Source organism: Hyla sarda, chromosome 2 (genome assembly GCF_029499605.1).
Source record: "Hyla sarda isolate aHylSar1 chromosome 2, aHylSar1.hap1, whole genome shotgun sequence".
NCBI classification, from domain to species: Eukaryota; Metazoa; Chordata; class Amphibia; order Anura; family Hylidae; genus Hyla; species Hyla sarda.
Genome location: NC_079190.1, coordinates 274,247,743 through 274,265,033, shown reverse-complemented (window position 1 = coordinate 274,265,033; position 17,291 = coordinate 274,247,743). Strand labels below are relative to the sequence as shown.

The 17,291-nt window shown below is 40.5% G+C and overlaps 1 long non-coding RNA gene across 1 annotated transcript in view; it reads left to right on the top strand.

Annotated features, from left to right (window-relative positions):
- The window catches only part of LOC130356098 (uncharacterized), a 112,128-nt gene extending 95,055 nt beyond the window's left edge, over positions 1–17,073 (top strand). Inside the window, exon 6 of the long non-coding RNA XR_008888779.1 lies at positions 16,941–17,073. This is a non-coding gene — a long non-coding RNA (uncharacterized LOC130356098). The remainder of the gene's footprint in view (positions 1–16,940) is intronic.
- The last annotated feature ends 218 nt before the right edge of the window (positions 17,074–17,291 follow it).

Sequence of the window (17,291 nt, the reverse complement as noted above, 5' to 3'; positions counted from 1 at the left end):
GGAATGTAATAAGGGGTGCAGTGAGTTTTTACACCCCACTGGTGTTTGACAGATCTTTGGAACAATGGGCTGAGCAAATGAAAAATTACATGGCACACGTGGCCTTCAATTCCGGACAAATTTTCTCCTCAAAATCCCAATGGCGCTCCTTCTCTTCTGAGCATTGTAGTTCGCCCGCAGAGAACTTAACGTCCACACATGGGGTATGTTCTTACTCAGAAGAAATGGGGTTACAAATTTTGAGGGGATTTTTTCCTATTTTCCCTTGTGAAAATAAAAAATTTAGGGTAATACCAGCATTTTAGTGAAAATTCGTCAAACACCTGTGGGGTGTTAAGGCTCACTATACCCCTTGTTACGATCCGTGAGGGGTGTAGTATCCAAAATGGAGTCACATGTGGGTATTTATTTTTTTGCGTTTATGTCAGAACCGCTGTAAAATCAGCCACCCCTGTGCAAATCACCAATTTAGGCCTCAAATGTACATAGTGCGCTCTCACTCCTGAGCCTTGTTGTGTGCCCGCAGAGCATTTTACGCCCACATGTGGGGTATTTCCATACTCAGGAGAAATTGTGTCACAAATTTTGGGGGTCTTCTTTTCCTTTTACTTCTTGTGAAAATAAAAAGTAAAGGGCAACACCAGCATGTTAGTGTACAACATTTTTTTTTTTTTTACACTAACAGGCTGGTGTAGACCCCAACTTTTCCATTTCATAAGGGGTAAAAGGAGAAAAAGCCCCTCAGAATATGTAGTGTAATTTCTCCCGAGTACGGAAATACCCCATGGTGGTTCTAAACTGTTTCCTTGAAATACGACAGGGCTCTCAGGTGAGAGAGCACCATGCACATTTGAGGACTAAATTAGGGATTGAATAGGGGTGGACATAGGAGTATTCTACATCAGTGATTGCCAAACAGGGTGCCTCCAGCTGTTGCTAAACTCCCAGCATGCCTGGACAGTCAGTGGCTGTCCGGAAATGCTGGGAGTTGTTGTTTTGCAATAGCTGGAGGCTCCGTTTTGGAAACACTGGCGTACAATACGTTTTTCATTTTGATTGCGTGGGACAGAGTAAGGGGGTGTATATGTAGTGTTTTACCCTTTATTATGTGTTAGTGTAGTGTTTTTAGGGTACATTCGCACTGGCAGCGGTTTACAGGGAGTTTACTGATAGGAGTTTGCGCTGCGGCGAAAAATTTGCCACAGCTCATACTTGAAGCAGGAAACTTACTGTAAACCTGCCCATGTGAATGTACCCTGTACATTCACATGGGGGGGGGCAAACCTCCAGCTGTTTCAAAACTACAACTCCCAGCATGTATTGACAGACCTTGCATGCTGGGAGTTGTACTTTTGCAACAGCTGGAGGCACACTGGTTGGAAAACCTTCAGTTAGGAACTGTTACCTAACGCACTAATTTCCAACAAGTGTGCCTCCAGCTATTGCAAAACTACAACTCCCTGCATGAACTGATAACCGAAGTGCATGCTGGTAGATGTAGTTATGCAACAGCTGGAGGTACGAAACTACAACTCCCAGCATGCCAAGACATCTGTTTGCTGTTTGGGCATGCTGGGATTTGCAGTTTTGCAACATCTGGAGGGCTACAGTTTGAGACCACTGCACAGTGATCTCCAAATTGTGGACCTCCAGATGTTGCAAAACTACAACTCCCGGCATGCTAGGAGTTGTAGTTTTGCAAGATCTCGAGGGCCACAGTTGGATCACTGCACAGTGATCTCCAAACTTTAGCCTTCCAGCTGTTGCAAAACTGCAAATCCCGGCATGCCCACACAGTTTTTTGGCAATATAGAGTTGAAGTTTTGCAACATATGGAGGGCTACAGTTGAGACCACTGTATAGTGGTCTCAAACTGTAGCCCTCCTGATGTTGCTAGGCAACTCACCGGCTTCCGTAGGATCCAGGGAGCTAGCCGCACAACATCGCCGCCTGCTGATCTCCGACACCGATCGCCGCCCACAGCCTCGCCCGCAGAGTAAGTGGACTTCGTCGCCGGTCTACTTCGGTTTCGCCATTCTACCCCGCCTATTGTGGGTGGGCAGAACAGGTAAATCGAAAGTTAACCCCCCTGCCCCCGGTCTGCTATTGGTCATCGCGTCTATACAACCAATAGCAGGGATAGGAGGGGTGGAACACCTGCCACCTCACTCCTATCCCTTTAGGGGGATCGTAGGTGTCTTGGACAACCGCGATCCCCCTCATTTTCCGGGTCACCGGGTCACCATTGATCCGTAGTGTGAATGCACTTGCGATTTGCGGTGATCGCTGACATGTGGGTGTCTGATGACCCCCCTGAGCATTTGCGATATCATTGATTGATATCAGCAGTCAACCCAGTCTGGTCCCCGTCCGGCGCGTGGCGGGGACCGAAATTCCCACGGGTGTACAGGTACGCCTTGGTCCTTAAGTACCAGGGAGCAAAGGCGTACCTGTACGCCCTTGGTCCTTAAGTGGTCAAGGACTCAGGGTTTTTCCGATTTTGCACTTTCGTTTTTTCTTCCTTACCTTTAACCCCTTAAGGACCAATCCCATTTTGGCCTTAAGGACCAGAGCGTTTTTTGCACATCTGACCACTGTCACTTTAAACATTAATAACTCTGGAATGCTTTTAGTTATCATTCTGATTCCGAGATTGTTTTTTCGTGACATATTCTACTTTGACATAGTAGAAATTTTTAGGTGTAACTTGCATCCTTTCTTGGTGAAAAATCACAAAATTTGATGAAAAATTTGAAAATTTTGCATTTTTCGAACTTTGAAGCTTTCTGCTTGAAAGGAAAATGTATATTGCAAAGAATTTTTTTATTCACATATACAATATGTCTACTTTATGTTTGCATCATAAAATTGATGAGTTTTTTCTTTTGGAAGACATCAGAGGACTTCAAAGTTCAGCAGCAATTTTCCAATTTTTCACAAAATTTTCAAACTCTATATTTTTCAGGGACCAGTTCAGTTTTGAAGTGGATTTGAAGGGTCTTCATATTAGAAATACCCCATAAAGGACCCTATTATAAAAACTACACCCCCCAAAGTATTCAAAATGACATTCAGCCAGTGTTTTAACCCTTTAGGTGTTTCGCAGGAATAGCAGCAAAGTGAAGGAGAAAATTCAAAATCTTCATTTTTCACACTCGCATGTTCTTGTAGACCCAATTTTTTAATTTTTGCAAGTATCGTGGGATCACGGGTGTCCGCCATTACCGGCGGGTCCCTGGCTGCGATCCACAGCCGGGACCTGCCGCGCATGATGCCGGCATCGCTCCGATGCCCGCGGTTATGCTCAGGACGTAAATGTACATCCTGGTGCGTTAAGTACCACATCACCAGGACGTACATTTACGTCCTGTGTCGTTAAGGTATTAAGGGGTTAATCAGAATTGTAAATTACCTATATTAAAATGTTTTCACCCTTCCAGTACTTTTTAGCGGCAGTATACTAAAAAGGAAATGCTTTTCTTTTTGGATTTCTCTTCTGTCACAACCACAGTGCTCTCTGCCAACCTCTGCTGTCCATTTTAGGAACTGTCCAGGGCAGCATATGTTTGCTATGGGGATTTTTTCCTGCTCTTGTCAGTTCCTAAAATGGACAGCAGAGGTCAGCAATGAGTACAGTGGTTGTGACAGAAGAGAAGTCAAAAAAGGAAAGCATTTCCTCTGTAGTATACAGCCGCTAATAAGTACTGGAAGGACTAAGATTTTTTAATAGAAATAGAAAGTGTTTAACTTTCTGGCACTAGCTGATTTAAAAAAAAAGTTTTCCACCGAAGTACCCCTTTAACCCATACAGGACCCAGGGCGTATGGATACGCCTTCTGTACCTGGGTCTTAAGGGGAATTTCGGTCACCAGCACGCGCCAGGCGGGGACCGGACCGGGGTGACTGCTGATATTGATCAGCAGGCACCCAGCGCAAATGCCCAGGGGGGGTCATCAGACCCCCCCATGTCGGTGATCGGCGCAAATCGCAAGTGAATTCACACTTGCGATTTGCGCCGATTCCGGGTCATACGGGTCTATGGTGAAACGGATTATAAGGGGGATCGAGATTGTCCATGACACCTACAATCCCCCTGAAGGGATAGCAGTGAGGTGGCAGGGGTGCCACCCCTCCTATCCCTGCTATTGGTCGTCAGAAGCGATGACCAATAGCAGATCAGGGGCGGGGGGTTTAACTTTTGTTTTCCCCGTCCTGCCCACCCACAATAGGCCGGGCAGAACGGGGAACCGAAGGGGACCGGGCACCGAAGATCCCCTTACCTATCGGTGGAGGCTGCGGGACGCGATCGGCTGTGGTGATATATAGTGAGTTAGGTAACAGAACCTAACTGAAGGTTTTCCAACCAGTGTGCCTCCAGCTGTTGCAAAACTACAACTCCCAGCATGCATGGTCTGTCAGTACATGCTGGGAGTTGTCGTTTTGAAACAGCTGGAGGTTTTCCCCCCCATGTGAACGAACAAGGTGCATTCAAACGGGCAGGTTTACAGTAAGTTTCCTGCTTAAAGTATGAGTTGCGGCAAATTTTTCGCCGCGGCACAAATTACTAGTGGGAAGCTCACTGTAAACCTCCGCCAGTGCGAACATACCCTAAAAACATTACACTACACTACACTAACACATAATAAAGAGTAAAACACTACATATACACCCCCTTACACTGTCCCCCCCAATAAAAATGAAAAATTTATTGTACGGCAGTGTTTCCAAAACGGAGCCTCCAGCTGTTGCAAAACAGCAACTCCCAGCATTTCCGGACAGCAACTGACTGTCTAGGCATGCTGGGAGTTTAGCAACAGCTGGAGGCAACCTGTTTCGGAATCACTGGCGTAGAATACCCCTATGTCCACCCCTATGCAATTCCTAATTTAGTCCTCAAATGCTCATGGCGCTCTCTCACTGTCGTATTTCAAGGAAACTGTTTTGGGCCACATATGGGGTATTTCCGTACTTGGGAGAAATTGCACTAAAAATTTTGGGGGGCTTTTTCTCCTTTTACCCCTTATGAAATGGAAAAGTTGGGGCTACCCCAGCCTGATAGTGTAAAAAAATAACAACATTTTACATTGACATGCTGGTGCTGCCCCATACTCTTTATTTTCAAAAGTGTTAAAAGGAAAAAAAGACCCCCAAAATTTGAAACGCAAATTTGTACGGAAATATCCTAAATGTGGCCGTAAAAGGCTCTGTGGGTGCACAACAAGGCTCAGGAGTGAGAGCGCACTAGGTACATTTGAATCCTAAATTGGTGGTTTGCACAGGGGTGGCTGATTTTACAGCGGTTCTGCCATAAACGCAAAAAAAGAAATACCCACATGTGACCCCATTTTGGAAACTACACCCCTCACGGAACGTAACAAGGGGTATAATGAGCCTGAACACCCCACAGGTGTTTAATGAAAATTCTTCAAATTTGGATGAAAAAATGAAAAAAAAATTTTTTCACTAAAATGTTGGTGTTACCCTAAATTTTTCATTTTCACAAGGAAAAATAGGAAAAAAGCCCCCCAAAATTTGTAACCCCATTTCTTCTGAGTAAGAACATACCCAACGTGTAGATGTAAAGTGCTCTGCTGTTGCACTACAATGCTCAGAAGAGAAGGAGCACCATTGGGATTTTGAAGAGAAAATTTGTCCGGAATTGAAGGCCACATGTGTTTACAAAGCCCCCATAGAGCCAGAACAATGGACCCTCCCACCACATGTGACCCCATTTTGGAAACTGCACCCCTCACCTAATGTAATAAGGGGTACAGTGAGCATTTACACCCCACAGGTGTCTGACAGATTTTTGGAAGAGTGGTCTGTGAAAATGAAAAATAACATTTTTCCTTTGCACAGCCCACTGTTCCAAAGATCTGTCAAACGCCAGTGGGGTGTAAATACTCACTGCACCCCTTATTAAATTATGTGAGGGGTGTAGTTTCCAAAATTGGGTCACATGTGGGGGGGGGTCCACTGTTCTGGCACCACGGGGGGCTTTGTAAACGCACATGGCCCCCGACTTCTATTCCAACCAAATTCTGTCTCCAAAAGCTCAATGGCGCTCCTCGTTTTCTGAGCATGGTAGTGCGCCAGTAGAGCACTTGACGTCCACACATTGGGTATTTCCATACTCAGAAGAGATGGGGTTACAAATTTTGGGGGTTATTTTCTCCTATTACCCCTTGTAAAAATGTAAAATTTGGGGAAAAAACAGCATTTTAGTGAAATTTTTTCTTTTCCTTTACACATCCGACTTTAACAAAAAGTCGTCAAACACCTGTGAGTTGTTAAGGCTCACTGTACCCCTTGTTGTGTTCCTTGAAGGGTGTAGTTTCCAAAATAGTATGCCATGTGTTATTTTTTTTTTCTGTTCTAGCACCATAGGGGTTCCTAAATGCGACATGCCCTCCAAAAACTATTTCAGCAAAATTCGCTTTTCAAAAGCCAAATGTGACTCCTTCTCTTCTGAGCATTGTAGTGTGCCAGCAGAGCACTTGACATCCACACATGGGGTATTTCCATACTCAGAAGAGATGGGGTTACAAATTTTGGGGGGCATTTTGTCCTATTATCCCTTGTAAAATTTTTAATTTGTGGGAAAAATTTGGGGCATTTTAGTAAAAAAAAAAAATTTACATATCCAACTTTAACAGAAAGTCGTGAAACACAAGTGGGGTGTTAAGGCTCACTGGACCCCTTGTTACGTGCCTTGAGGAGTGTAGTTTCCAAAATAGTATGCCATGTGGGTTTATTTTTTTTGCTGTTCTGGCACCATAGGGCTTCCTAAATGCAACATGCCCCACAAAAACCCTTTTAGAAAAACTCACTCTCCAAAATCCCATTGTCGCTCCTTCCCTTCTGAGCCTTCTGAGACTTCTCTAGTGCACCCGCCGAACACTTGACATAGACATATGAGGTATTTCCTTACTCGAGAGAAATTGGGTTACATATTTTAGGAAGATTTCTCTCTTTTTACCCCTTGTAAAAATTCAAAAACTGGGTCTACAAGAACATGCCAGTGTAAAAAATAAAGATTTTGAATTTTCTCCTTCAATTTGCTGCTATTCCTGTGAAACACCTAAAGGGTTAACAAACCTTTTGAATGTCATTTTGAATACTTTGAGGGGTGCAGTTTCTATAATGGGGTCATTTTTGGGTATTTCTAATGAGAAGGCCCTCTAAATCCACTTCAAAACAGAACTGGTCTCTGAAAAATTTTGATTTTGAAAATTATGTGAAAAATTGGAAAATTGCTGCTGAACTTTGAAGCCCTCTGATGTCTTCCAAAAGTAAAAACATGTCAACTTCATGATGCAATCATAAAGTAAACATGTTGTATATGTGAATCAATATATAATTTATTTGGAATATTAATTTTCCAAAGTTAAAAAAAATGCAACATTTTCAACTTTTTTCATCAAATTTTGGAATTTTTCACCAAGAAATGATGCAAGTATCGACAAAATTTTACCACTAACATAAAGTAGAATATGTCACGAAAAAACAATCTCGGAATCAGAAGGAAAGGTAAAAGCATCCCAGAGTTATTAATGCTTAAAGTGAAAGTGGTCAGATGTTCAAAAAATGGCCAGGTCCTACAGTGAAAATTGGCTGGGTCCTTAAGGGGTTAAAGGCAGGACAAAAGCTGGGCTGTCTGCCAGTGGTACTCACACTTGAACCTACTTTCCCTTCTCTGGTCAGCCACAGGACAGCACATACTCCTCTTATGGAATGTGGGTGTCTGTGAGTGTGTGTGTGTGTGTGTCTGTGTGTGTGGGTGGGCGTTTATTGATGCATTGGTTTTGCACAATGCTAGGTGAGCAGAAAAAAAAACTGCATTCCAGTAAGGCAGTGGTTAAATCACCAGTTCTTCTTAATAGGTAATAGAGGCAGGCAGCACACCAAAGTAGTGAAATCAAATCTGTGTTATTTATTCCATGATGAAAAGGATAAGGTTTTGGCGATCTCTCACTGCCATTTTCAATGAAAATGGTGGTGAGAGATTGCCGAAACTTAGTCATTTTCACCATGGAATAAATAACACAGATTTGATTTCACTACTTTGGTGTGCTGCCTGCCTCTATTACATATCTATCTATCTATCTATCTATATATATATATATATATATATATATATATATATATATATATATATATATATGTGTGTGTGTGTAGGCAGTATAAAAAGACTATTTGACAAGGCCCATCCTCCATGCTACTCTGCTCCTTACTTTCACCCCTCCCGTCGAGTAGAGGAGGGGTTCTAGCCAATGCCTAAAGCTTTCTAAACCCCTTAAGGACCAGAGGTTTTTCTGTTTTGCATTTTCGTTTTTTGCTCCTTGCCTTTAAAAAATCATAACTCTTTCAATTTTGCACCTAAAAATCCATATGATTGCTTATTTTTTGCGCCACCAATTCTACTTTGTAATGACGTCAGTCATTTTGCCCAAAAATCTATGGTGAAACGGAAAAAAAATCATTGTGCGACAAAATTGAAAAAAAAACACAGTTTTGTAAATTTGGGGGCTTCCGTTTCTACGTAGTACATTTTTCGGTAAAAATGACACCTTATCTTTATTCTGTATTCGTGTATGGGGCGGCATGAGGGCTAATTTTTTGCGCCGTGATCTGAAGTTTTTAACGGTACCATTTTTGCATTGATAGGACTTATTGATCGCTTTTTAGTCATTTTTAAATGATATAAAAAGTGACCAAAAATGCACTATTTTGGACTTTGGAATTTTTTTGCGCGTACGCCATTGACCGAGCGGTTTAATTAACAATATATTTTTATAATTCGGACATTTCCGTACGCGGCGATACCATATATGTTTATTTTTATTTACACTGTGTTTTTTTTTTTATGGGAAAAGGGGGGTGATTCAAACTTTTAATAGGGGAGGTGTTAAATGATGTTTATTCACTTTTTTTTTCACTTTTTTTTGCAGTGTTATAGCTCCCATAGGGACCTATAACACTGCACACACTGATCGTTATCATTGATCACTGGTTTCTCATAGGAAAGCAGTGATCGATGATTCTGCCGCTTCACTGCTCATGCCTGGATCTCAGGCACTGAGCAGTCATTCGGCGATCGGACAGCGAGGAGGCCCTCCCGCTCTCCTGTAAGCTGTTCGGGATGCCGCGATTTCGCCGTGGCTATCCCGAACAGCCCACTGAGTTAACCGGCACTTTTTACTTTTAGCCGCGTGGCTCAGCTCTGAGCGCGTGGCTAAAGGGTTAATAGCGCACGGCTCCGCGATCGGCACTGCGCGCTATTAGCGGTGGGTCCCGGCTTCACTATGACGCCGGGCTCGCCTTGATATGATGCGTGGTTACCGTGTAACCCCGCGTTATATCACGGGAGCAGGACCAAGGACGTACCTTGGTCCTTAATGGGGTTAAATATCTGAGGCAGAGGGCATACCTTACATGGTATGCCAAAGTTATACATATGCCCCTTGTGAGGGTGGGAACTTATGCTAATTGCAATGTCTATATAACTGGACGACTGCGAAATAAAATTTAGAAGTACTCTCAACTGACACGGCGTCCGTTTGATTTACTTCTGTGCATGCATTCTGATTAACGAATTAGGACAGGGGGTCAGATATTTACTAGGTCACTGATAAAATCCATATCAACAGTAGGACATGTTACAAAGTAATATTGCGGAGAACTAGTGAGAACATATTTTTTTTAATAACTCCTTAAGGACGCAGGCTTTTTCCATTTTTGCACTTTCGTTTTTTCCTCCTCACCTTCTAAAAATCATAATGCTTTCAATTTTGCACATACTGACCCATATGAGAGCTTTTTTTTTGCACCACCAATTGTACTTTATAATGACATCAATCATTTCACCACAAAATTTACAGCAAAACCAGAAAAAAAATATTTGTGGGGCAAAATTGAAAAAAAAAAACGCCATTTTGTAAATTTTGGGGGCTTACAATTCCATGCAGTGCACTTTTCGGTAAAAATGACACCATATCTTTATTCTGTAGGCCCATACGATTACAAGGATACCTAATATGTATATAGTTTATTTTATTTTACTACTTTAAAAAAATTATTACTACATGCACCAACATTAGTATGTGTAAAATTGTCATCCTCTGACCCCTATAGCTTTTTTATTTTTCCATATACATGGATGTATGAGGGCTAATTTTTTGCACCGTGATCTGAAGTTTTTTTCAGTACCATCCGTGGATACCACATATGTTTATTTTTATTATGTTTACATATTTTTTATATGGAATTTGGGAAAAGGGGTGTGATTCTAACTTTTAATATGGAAGGGCTTAATGGGTGTTTTTTAAAACTTTTTATTTAACTTTCTTTTTTACCCTTTTAATCCTCTTAGGGGACATTCAGGAGGAATCAGTAGATTTCTCATACAGATCAATGTGGTTCCACACGGTTGTGTGATAAATTGAGCCCCAGCACTGGTATTTTTCCTTGTGCTGGGCCCTAAAACGTCACACTGCTGCACACCCAATCACTAGCCAAGATGGTACAACGATGTGGCCAGCAATTAGCTGAACAGCAGTCAGACATATTGACCATCGGCACCAGGAAGAGAATCACACTTGGGATTGGAAATGTGATACTGGAGACACCAGGGGAGTGGCTAGAGCTAAGAATAGGTTTTAATGCCAGCAGCCTGGGAATGACTTTTTTTTTGGCTGACCACAGTGCTCTCTGCTGACACTTCTGTCTGTCTCAGGAACTATTCAGAGCAGGAGAGGTTTGCTATGGGGATTTGCTCCTACTCTGGACAGTTCCTGAGACAGATAGAAGTGTCAGCAGAGAGCACTGTGGTCAGACAGAAAAGAAAAACTCAACTTCAGCAGCTGATAAGTACTGGTGAGATTAAGATTTTTTAATGGAAGTCATTTACAAATCTGTTTAACTTTCTGGAGCCAGTTGATATGAATTTTTTTTTTCCCCCTCTGGAATACTCTTTTAAAGAGATGGGATCCATTTATGATTGCTCTGAAAAGGAACAGAATACATAATGTACCAAAGTGTGGATACAAACTATGTAAGAAGAATATCGTCACGCCATGGTCTTAAAGAAATAATGGGCTGTGATTATTAATTTTATTATTATTATTTTATGGGCCCCCGCCAGGCTTGTATGTATTGACAACAGAAGGTCTGGTGTTACTATTATATAGGTGCATATGACAATAGAAGTTGATTAGGTAGTTAATACTAGTGTTGGGTGCGAATATTCGCATTTTGAATTTTTATCGCGAATATCGCAAATTCGTGAATATTGCGAATATATTCGCTATATATTCGAAATTGCGAATATTCGTTTTTCCCCATATGCGCATATTCGCATATGTGAATATTCGCATATTCGCATAGGTGAATATTCGCACATTCCTTCTTTTCACTTGTAGGCCAATTAGAATGATGCAAATACACTTGTCAGAGGTTATCAACAACATCCCTAGCAACCAATAGTAAAGTTGCCCACCCCCTCACTTTTTTCTTCCTTGAATACACGAATATGCAAATATTTGCATATGCAAATATAACGAATACGCAAAATTTGCGACTATAGGAGGAATGTTCGTCTATATATTCGCGAAATATCGTGAATTCGAACATGGCCCATGCCGCTCATCACTAGTTAATACAGGCTGCTTTTTTAATCCAGAGTTTTTTGTTGCCACGAAACATGGGAGAATTTATGATGCATAGGGTACATACTAGCATGTAGTATTTTAGGTATTCTTTAATGCTTATCCCATACAAAACAGCTAATATAAATGAAAGGTCTCTTAATTTTCCTTTTTTTCGTGCTTCTGTGATATCCAGTCTATTGTTATTCATGTTTCACCTGTTATTTCTATAGAGCTTTCAGGTTCTGAAGTGTATTTACAGGTATTCCTTTCCTTTTAAATGTTTATGTTAAGCAAACACAACAGCAGCAGCAGCGATCACAAGGGATGTCTCCTGTGCAGTAGCTGTATCACTTGTTTGTATTAGATTGTATCGTTGCCTGAACAGAAAGTCAAGACCCAGCACTCAATGAGATGCATTGCTGTATTGTTACTGCAATCGCTGCTCCATAGTCCTCTGTGGACAATAAATTCATTCTCTTTAATGGAATTGTTCCCCTGCATCTGCTCGGAGATTCTTACAGTGCGAAGCAGGTGGGGGGAGGAACAATCTGTCAGTATTTCTGTCGGAAACTGCTCCACAGTACAGCAATATGAATTGCTCCCAAACCTATCTGTTGGAACAGTTCATGGATTGGGCCAAAATTGGTACTTTCATAAATGGCTTCATGAGTGGAAGCAGCTTTTGCTCAATGCTATTTTACGCTGCTTAAATTGTCTGTGGCCACTTTGATCCACTATAATACTCTCAATCCAATTTAGCCCCTATTACCGCTGCTGGTACTGGGTAATGAGGATTACTCATACTGTGCCGAGAGATGCGGTATACATTTCTATAAAGATTATACCATATATAGTGTTGTATTTGTATGTGCATGTGTATCTGAACATTAAGAACACATATGTAACACCAGCATTATGCATTTTTAACCATATCCATTGCCTCCCTTCCTGCCAAGTACTGTATTAATAAAAATCTCAAGGACACTTTGCCTACAGTAGTGTCTGAGGTCGTTTTAGAATAAAACCAGCTAAAATACTACTTTACCGGGATTTTTAGAATCCTTCTCTTTAGCTTTGTCAGTGCAAGAGTGTAAATCGTCGAAGAATTTATCTTTCCTCTGGGAAGGATATTGCTGCGTCTCAAAGAAAGTCCTACAAGTCCTTCAAATGAGATTGTGCTTTTAAGCCGCCAGATCTGAAACATATAAGAAATTCTGTTGATTGCAGGTGATTTTTTCCCTGTAAGCAAGGACGGTGTTTCCCATCCATGGAGCCTCCAGCTGTTGCAAAACTACAACTTCCAGCATGCCCGCACAGCCGAAGGCTGTGCGGGCATGCTGGGAGTTGTAGTTTTGTAAAAGCTGAAGGCACCCTGGTTGGGAAACACTGGCCCAGGTGCACAGTGTGTCCAGACATGCGTCATTATAATAAGTTTCTCTGATTTTTATGATCATTCCTATTGAAAATATTCCGGCAACTCTTTCAGGTTTGATACCTTGTGCAAACGTGAAAATTACTGGAACTCTTATTCCTGCAGGTTTGTTTGAAATGATTGAGAACAGTTTTTAACTTTAGCTTAATATTGCACGACTTTTAGTATCCTATATAGGTTATTTATTTTATATAAGGCCCAGATTAGGGATATAGGCCCAAATTTATTAAACTGTGTGAGAGAAAAAGTTAAGTGATTTTTCCCACAGCAACCAATCACAGCTCAGCTGTTACAGTTAAAACTGTTTTTTAGTTTAAACTGGTTTTCCCTTCTTGACTATATATAACTGTTTTTTAGTTAAAACTGGTTTTCCCTATTAAAAACAGTTTTGACTGAATGCCTGTGTGAAAACTAGAATTTACTGCTTTTCCCTAGTAAAAAAACTGTTTTGACCGAACACTTTCGTTCAAACTAGGATTTTCTGCTTTTCCCTAGTTTAAACCAGGTTTTTAATGAACGTCTTCACTCAAACTAGACTGTTCTAATACAAAAAACAAATGTTGAATCCTCTATGTTATACCAAACATTGTTGCATCCTTAACAGATGCTACATCATATAAATGGTTTTAATTCCCAATTAACACTTTTTATTGCTTTTAACTGATTAGTTTCACTCAAACAGGTTTCTCTAGTTAAAACTAGTTGTAAAACAGGCTTCTGTGATGCATACCAGTCTAATACCTCCTCTGAGTTTGTCTAATACCTCTGCATCATCAGGTGCCTGACTTTTTTCGCATATTACAGTCAATTCATGTAAACTTGTTTTCTCACTTTTAACTGAATCATTTCATTATAACCAGCTTTCTCCAGTTTAAACCAGTCTTAAATGACATTCAGGTTTTTGATTAGCAGTCATTTCTAGTTTCCATGAAGATACTCAGTAAAAACTGGTTTCAACTAGGGAACAGCAGTAAATTCTAGTTTTCACATAGGAGTTCAGTGAGAACTAGTTTTTACTAGAGAAATATATATATATATATATATATATTTCCCCCTTTTGTTTCTTGCATTTCTGTTATTATTCTTAACCTGTTCCCCTTTTCTTCAGGTACATTTTTTCTCTTTTTTATTTTTCCCTTTTTATTTTGCAATAGTATCTATGTATCTTTGCACATTCTCTAGTGTCAATTAGAGCTTCTATGTGCATTTCACGTATTCCATTGTGCATTCCACAGATCATGTGACCGGCCTGATCAGGTTAGCTTCAGAAATGTCAATTCCGGTGTTTTATTATGTATTTTGCTTTACAGTGTGTACTTGTGCATGATAACCTGACTTTATTTGGTGCAGTTTTAGTTAGTTTTTGGCATCATTTGTGAACTTTGTATCTTGTGCTGTTCTTTGTACAATAGTCCGTGTATCTGAAGAAGGAGACTTCCCTTCTCCGAAAGTGCTTATAATTGGACAATACATTTCAGTATCTTTTATTTAGACTTTTGGATGCCTCAGTTTTCTTTCACTATGTGGTATTAATTGAAATGGTCATGGTGTGGCACAATTATTTGTTCTTTGTACAGTGATTTTATAGTGATATTGACCTGTGTATAGTGTTTGTTTTATTCAATAACAGTGTAATGCTATTATTTTGTTACTGCAATAGTAATATGTCATCATGGTTTTGAGATAAATGTTTTAAACACATACTATTGAGAAAATCCTGCATGTGCCCTTGGTGAAAGGCTATGCATACACTGTATAAATCGCCATTCTTCTACCTTCATGAGCCTGGTGTGTGTGTGTGTGTGTGTGTGTGTGGGGGGGGGGGGGGGGGGTAATTATTTTCCATGCCCCAGGTATGCCACTTGTCCAAATACTTTGGCACATCAAATGTTCTTGAAAAACACACAGGGAACTTGGGAGGGTAACAGACTGGTTGGATAGCCGGGATCAGACACTCAGAGTAAGAGAGTACGTATAGTCACAATTGGCATGCAAAGGTCACAGGTCACAGTCCAAAGTGCAGAAGTCAGGAGATGATGTATAGACAAAATCAGCAGCTGAAGAATTAACAGGTACACAGTCCAAACAGCCAGAAGAACAAGTCCACAACTTGAACACAGTAAAATGGAGTGGAAGATTATTAGAATCACAGGAACTTATACAACTGTTATTGCCTACTTAAAATAGACCGCCAAAACACCAGCCATAGCAATGATTGGCTTGACATCCTGTCCCATCCAGTCCTCACTGTGAAGCTGCTGATCAGAGTGGTGGCCACCAAAAATAGGGGCATATATATCATATGGGTAAACACTGATATGGGTACTGACGAGAGGGGTTGGGATGAGACCTCTCCCTATGGAAGTGTGCTCCACTGTTCCCACTAGGTCATTTAATTTGCATGAGTTAACCTACAGGTAATATTAATTTGTATTTTGAATATGCACAAACACATAGGACATATCAAGCACATACATATACAGTAATTATTTCTATACAGTGCAGAACTATAAGCTGTATATATGGTTGGTACGGAATTTTGGTCTTGGAAATGTTGAGCTGATACAACTGTTGAGCTGACTGTGACTGTGAATAACATCTTCCATTTCAATTAACTGATTTCCATTGACCGGATTGTGAATTTTTATCATGTTGCACTGCTCTATGGTTTTGTTCAATCCCCGTAACAGATATGAACATACAGAAAGGGTCTTATTGTTACCAGAGGTAAAAGGGGAAAGGCATCTTTCTTCCTGAAATGTAGACCGGGGCACTTCTAACTGTGCACACTATAGAAATTATTATATGTCTTCCTATTTGTCATACTCGCTTGCACATTGACGTTTCAGACAATACTTCATGCTGCTCTTACAATAAAATAAGTTGCTTGTACTTAGATGTCTCACAACAGTTCCTGGAATCTTTCATTCAGTGGAGGTTCTGGGGTTTGTATGTAACAGCATTCATTTCTACGTGATTAGATCAATGGGGAATATTTTATGTTTAGCATTAATTTAATAAAAGCTCCTTACTGAGCAGCAAATGATGTGAGCCTCTCTGACCTCACCCTCTCTGTGCTCTTGGAGAGAGAACACTGCTGTTCCCTCAAACCATCTGTGATGTGTATTTTGTTCCGTACCACTCTGAACCTTACATCTTGATTAAATGTGTACTTGTGGTGTTCATAGTAATAGACTCTAATTGCTCTTAGAGAACTAGATCAAACGCTTACTATCTCATTCAAGCCATTAAAAGAGAAGGTTTAGAGGATACTGAACCTAAAAGAAATGAGCAGAAAAGAGTCTGTCAGCTCACCACTCATACGAGCTCCACTCACCGCTCAGGTGCATGGCAATGTGAAGTGACAATAAATACAGAATGAACAAAGAGTCATAGACCACGCAGAGGGCTACATTAAAAAAAGAAATGAAACAAACACAAACAAACTTCGATGTGATAATAAAATGATGTAACAATTAGAAATATTTATCCCATAAAACTCATTCTAGCCATTAGTTCTAATTTGTCCTTTGCTAAACTGCAATGCAGGGATTCTAGTCACCATCTCAACAGATGGCATCTGCCTTTGTGTTATGGATCTTTTGACACCATTATCTTTTCACATTACTTTGAGTCTGTGTAAACCAGTAATAAAACTTACCCAGCCTCTCTATTACAAAACCCCATTGATTGGCTAGCCAGTGAAGCCCTTTAGGATTCTGGCTACATTGTGCTTCGGAGGATGATTTAAAAGCAATTGATTTAATAGCATCTCCTTCAAGCAATAGGGAGAAATTGTTCAGTAGTACAACAGTCCCATCTTCCTGCATGGCTGACACTGTGTGTATTATATCTTGTAGCACATCAGAACATAATGCTTTCGCTTTGTACTCTGCTCGACTGTGTACTGCCTGAGAAATAAATGAAGCATCGAGAAGAACAATACCCAATAAGTCTGCCCAAGACAGGAAAATGTTGCACATTAACAACAGACAGCATGTGATATAGAGTGGGCACAAGCACTAGAGGTTTTATATGCAGTACTTTGTCGATTCTTCTAAGGTAGAGGAACTTTTCTTAGATGTAACTGTAACCTACTTTTGAAAATAAATAGTTTTTTTGTAAACTGAAAAAATAAACTTAAAATACAATATAAGAATTAAACTGAACTAATAGGTAAAGTGGTAAAAAAAAATCGAAAATCTCTCAAT